Below are 6,000 nucleotides of genomic sequence, written 5' to 3' on the forward strand. Positions count from 1 at the left end.
GGATCCCAATTCTATCAACCAACTGGATTCTTATAAATGAACAATTCAAATGAACATAGGTTATAGAAATAAAAACTGATTTTCTTGGAAGACTCCTAAATATGGCAGTTCTCCTCTTTAGAATTAGTCTGTAGTCCCTAATATTCCACCAATAGGTGAAAAAAGTGTTACTATTTTTTTTAACATGAAATTGCTTAGCTTTAACTTCTGGTTCTATACATATATTTAAAAAAAAATGGAAGTATCAGGTATTTTCCAGCTGGAAATAATTGAAAACCTTCAGATTATTGGAACATTTTATGTAAATATTGTAGTATTTTCCTAGACAGATAAAAATTTGTGGCTAAAGCATTCAGATTTTGTTCTAGTAGCTGAAAGGAACTAGGAAAAAGCCATCTAGTGGACACAAGGGAAATCATCCCAAACCAAGAGCTAACTTCATTAGAAAAGGGTCTATTATTATATTTGTTAGTACATCAAGGAGTGTTTTATACAGAGGACAGTTCTGAAAGTCTTTATTAGGTTTCTAATGATTATACAAGTTATGACTTAATGCAATATTATTTTATGTAAACATAAGGAACCTTACATGTAGCAGGTGCTTAATAAATGTTACTGAAATGGTTGCACCAAATTAATGATCAATGTTAACTTTTTTTCCTCTTTGACTTAAAGGAAGTTAATACTGGAAAAGGCCTTATTATTATTATCAGCAACAACAACAACAGCAACAATAATAATAGACATTTATAATTTTAAAGTTTGCAAAATCACTTTTCATGCATTATTTCAATAACTGAGATATTTGTAAAATGCTTCGCAAACCTTAAAGCACTAAATAAACGCTATCATTGTTTATTATAATAATTATTATCATTATTATTATTTTACATTAGGTTCACAATAGGCCTGTGAGGTAGGTACTACATGTATTATTATTCCCATTTTATAGATGAGGAAAGTGAGGCTTAGAGATTTTAAAGGACTTGTGTATGGTCACACAGTGTCAGTGGGGATTTGAACCCATGTTTTCTGAACTCTAAATCCAGTACTCTCTTATGCCAAGCTACCTCTCAGTATCATCTAGATGAACCCACTAATTTTATAGATGAGAAAACTGAGAATCCACTTAGGTAATAATATAAAATTCATCTGAATCATAACACACCATCTAGTTATATCTTCTGTTCTAGAGTCATGCCCAATATAATGCATAATTTCATTTTACTTTTAAGATATATGCTGTCATTTGTATAAATAAGTGTATCCATCTGGAAAGAAGCATGTTATCTACAAACTGCCTAACTTTACTCTGCACAAATAGAAAGGACAATTTAGTACCATTCAAACCTTATTATTATTAGGATAATAATAGCTAACATTCATATATTGTTTTACAAAGCACTTTGAACATATTAGGCAAAGTACATTTGATCCTTACCATAAGGAGGTAGGTAAGGATCCTTCATAAGGAGGATCCATAGGGATCTTCACTGAAGTAGGTACTATGATCATCCCCATCTTAGATGAAGAAATTGAGACAAAGAATGGTCAAATGACTTTCTCATGGCCACACAGTGTCAGAGTCAAGATTCTCACTGAACTCAGATGACACCAAGTCCATCACTCTGGCCTGTAGGTTACCTAGCCCATCTACATAGAGTAGAACTATTATAGCTGAATGAGATAAGCAAATAAAATCTCAAAGTCAGTGAGGACTAATTTTTTTCTGCTATTCAAGATATCAAAGCAAAATTTTCAAAGCCTGCTTATCTTCTAAGCACCTTCTGATGAATGTAATGCTTAGCTTTGCTTAACATAAGGCAGAGGTAACTTTATAGGACTCTTTTCAAAGGCTGGTGCCTCTTCATATTCATTAGCACTAAAGGGTACTCATTTCATGTAGGGCTATGTGACCAGTAGAAAATAAGGTGGTATTTTTTATTTGCTAGTTGGTATGTTTCTGTTGAAAGAATGAAACAGATGTATATTATATCTGTACTAGAGGTTTAAAAATGAGATGGTAACAAGAAACATTTAGCACTGTGTTTTCATTAGGCTAAATGAACTCATTACATAATTTCTAGGGCTCACAGATGAAGAACTGTCATCGTTCCAAGGCTAGAAAATTCTCAACCAATGAGCTGAATGGTGAGGGATGTGATAGCCAACCGGTCTTCCATGGTAAAGGCCTGAGTCTTGGCATCAGAGATAGTTCCTGGGGCATCTGGAAAGACAGAGTAAGCCCTTTCCTACTCTATTTCTCCTGCCCCTGGAGCATTATGAGCCAAGCAGCTTTGATATTACAATGGAGTGAAAATGTTGAGCTAATCTTTAACTTTTAAAAATTAACTTTTCTCAAATGTGAGGTGCTAGACAATGAAAATAGACTGTGATCTTAAAAAAAAAAAAAACACCAACCTACCAGTGAAACCTCAAATAATAGCACAGTCCTCCACTAAGAACATTTTCAATTTTGATTCAAATCCTATGGGATGTCTGAGCTCCAGCTAGGTCCTACCTGCTTCTCTGTAAATTTCCTGAATGTCTATCCAGTGGAAGGTTTCCCTTGAGCTTTTTGTATTTCTTCTTCCCTCTTCCTTTTTTCCTGCCAACTTTGTGGCTGGACTCCCTGCTTCTAACTTCTTTGTAATGAGTTTCTGACTCTGTATAGCCTTCTCCCTAGAATAACCACCTCTTTCTGTGCTATGCAGGTAGTTCTCTGCATTCTCCTCCCTGTGTCTAATGGCTGCTTCAAAGACCTATCCATCTGGAATCTCCTTCCAGTCCTGCCAGATGGTAAGTTTACTACCAGATGGTAAGTTTACTGGGGAGAAAATCACACTTACACTGAACATGAGCATCAGAGTGGTTGAGAGGGCCTGGTTCCTTGTTTCTCTTGGGGATTCTGCAGAGCGAGGACTGACGAGATGCACTTGAAGATTTTCACAGGATTCCTTTTCCCCTTCCTGTCTCTCAAACTGAAAATATATGAGATATAATTAACTGTTTTTGTATAACCGGGTTTTTGGGAAAGGTATTCTGGGCTTAGGCTACTACTTATAACCAAATACATAAAGGCCCGAGCACATACTCTTGCTTCTTCTGCAATCAAAGTTGGAGAGATGGTTATATAAATAAGCCATTTCCAAGTTTCAGAAAGCCTTCATGAGCCTTTGTTGTCAAGGTGCCACCTACTGGTTATTTATGGACATACTGATGGCTATAAAGAACTGACTTATTTGAATAACACTAAGCCTCCCCAGTTTTTTATAAGATCATAGAACTAGAAAGTCATCTTGGTCACACCATGCCTCATGAGGGACATTACTTAATTGGTTTGCTCATATAAGTGGAAGAGCTGAGATTTGAACCCAGTTCCTGTGGTTCCAGGGCAGCTAAGTGGTGCAGTAGATGGAGTCCTGGGCCTATAGTCAGTATGACCTGAGTTCAAATCTGGTTTCAGACATTTACTAGCTGTGTAACCCTGGGCGAGTAACCTAACCCTATTTACCTCAGTTTCTTCATCTGTAAGATGAGCTGGAAAAGGAAATAGCAAACTATTCCAATATCGTTGCCAAGAAAACTCCAAATGAGGTCACCACGAGTTAGATACGACTCAAATGACTGAACAACAACAACCTGTGATTCCAGATCCAGTGCTCTTATTCTCTTACAACAGGTTTCATCCTCAGGTAGGTGATATAGTAGTTACAATTATTGTTCTCTAGCATAGGCCTCAGCTTTACCTCTATAGAGAGTTTTCTTTACTCAAAATATCAGAGTTTGAGTCAGGAAGGCTTTAATTTGAAGTTTGCCATATATACTTACTAGCTATACAACCCTGGGCAAGTAACTTCATTTGTAAGAAGGGAATTATAGTACCTACCTCACGGGATTGCTGTGAGAATGAAATGAGCTAAAATATATAAGTGCTTACAAATATTATTATTATCCAGTTAGATAAGAAAAAAGTTATTAGTATCTTCTGAACAAGTAGTGTAAACTTGAACTTTAGGAGCCAGAGCAAAAAGTTAGAGCAAAACTTGATTAATTTCTCCCATATGTCTTGTGTTCAACACTAGTGTGAAATGTTTCCATTTTATTCACCTTTCATTTTTCTCCCTTTTTTCTTTATAATTTAGCTAATGGAATAAACTGTAAGTCCTAGTCTTTGCATACTTTAATACTTTAAGGAGCCATGATTTCTTCAGCATAGGGCTCCTTCTATCAATGAACACCCATACCTGCCCATGTCTTAGATGGTTCTGTGATCCTTTGTGACCAAAATCTCATCTCGTGCCCAGCCTTCTGATTATGAGCGTCTCTGAACTTGGTAGACTTTCTTAGTCAAAAGACACACCAGCACACAAAGCCCTTACACCTTAGTAGGACTTGCCAGCACACGGTGGCATAGTTTTTTTTAGAATCGAACTTGAGGAGGTGGAGTCAAGATGACTAGCTTCCCAACCAAACCTCTTCTACCAAGATTTAGAAAAAGGCACCAGAGCAAATTCTTATCAGGAAACACAAGAAAAAGTCACAGTGAATCACTTTTTCAGCCCAGGGCAGTTTGGAGAGATAGGTCTGTAGACACTGGGGATGGGATCTGACCAAGAATGAGCTGCACATGGAGCATTCCGGTGCCCAGGGGCTGAAAGGGAGTCTAGACCGAGCACCAGGGCAGGAAGAGATCCCAAAGGACCCTGAAGGGTCCAGGAATGAGTGCTATTTGGCACTTCTGTCATTCACTCCCCAGTTTCTGTTTGGACTGAGGGGGAGATCACATAGGGGTGGTAGAAATGAGTAGTTGCTAGCTAGCACAAGCTATATACTGAGCAAGGAATAAGTTTGGAAACAAACTGTAGCTGTATGGCTCTGACCCCACAGACCAGGGTGTAATCCTGGAATGGAACAACCAGGGCAGGACTCTTGTCCAAAGGGTAGCCTCGCATTCAGTTCCTCTGAATCTGCCAACAGTACCTGCATCCAGCAGCATTCTACTGAAACAACTAACCAGGGACAAGCCAATAGATCTAACTGGATCAGGAATTTGTGGACCTTGTATCAGGAGGGCAGTAAGCAGACTTCAACCTGGGCGATATCACTTTGGGAACACTAAAAACTCATAGGCCCCGACCTGAGCAGTGAAAGCAAGAGAAGGACATAAGAAAACGGAAGTCCAGTTCAGATAGACATCATCCTTGCCCACCCCATTCCCCCAAGGAGTACACAAAGTCTGGCAATATCATGAAATCCAAAGTCAAGAAGTAAACAAGAAAATTTCTATAAGCAAAGCCTCAAAGAAAAATAGAGCTGAGACAGAAATCCAACCAGAATTCATGGAAGAATTAAAGCAAGAGTGAAAAAAATGAGCTAAAGATGTTTTAAAAACCAAAAGAAAATGGTAGAAGGAAAAATGGAAAAAGGAATAAGAAAAAATAAGAAGAGAGAATAACAGCTTGGAACCAGAAGTACAGAACCTTATCCAAGAAAAGAACTCATTAAAAATTAGAAATGACCAAATAGAAGCTAATGGTTCCATGAGAAATTAAGACATATTAAAACACTGGGGAAAATAGAAGAAAATGTGAAGTATCTCATAGCAAAAGCAACTAACTTTAAAAATAGATTGTGAAGAGATAATTTAAGAGTCATTGGTCTATCTAAAAGCCAAGACCAAAAAAAAAAAAGACCCTAGACATCATATTTTAAGAAGTCATAATAGAAAACTACCCAAATCTCTTAGAACTACAGGGCAAAGTAGAAATTTAAATCATCTACCAGCTGCTTTCTTAAACCCCAAAATGAAACTTCCAACAACGTTATAGTCAAAATCTAGAGCTCCCAGGTCAAAATAAAAATACTGCAAATAGCTAGACAGAAAAAGTTCAAGTACTGAGTAATTACAAATCAGGATCACACAAGATTCAGCACCTTTCACTGCATGGAGGTATCCAGAAATACCTCCATGTCATGATGGGGTGCAGCAATAGGACT

The 6,000-nt window shown here is 37.5% G+C and overlaps 1 protein-coding gene across 1 annotated transcript in view; it reads left to right on the forward strand.

Moving 5' to 3' along the window:
• The window catches only part of LOC122746901, a 96,853-nt gene extending 94,094 nt beyond the window's left edge, over positions 1-2,759 (forward strand). Inside the window, exon 7 of the mRNA XM_043992988.1 lies at positions 2,715-2,759. The gene's annotated coding sequence lies outside the window, so the exon portion shown is untranslated. The remainder of the gene's footprint in view (positions 1-2,714) is intronic.
• The last annotated feature ends 3,241 nt before the right edge of the window (positions 2,760-6,000 follow it).

Source organism: Dromiciops gliroides, chromosome 1 (genome assembly GCF_019393635.1).
Source record: "Dromiciops gliroides isolate mDroGli1 chromosome 1, mDroGli1.pri, whole genome shotgun sequence".
Lineage (NCBI taxonomy): Eukaryota > Metazoa > Chordata > Mammalia > Microbiotheria > Microbiotheriidae > Dromiciops > Dromiciops gliroides.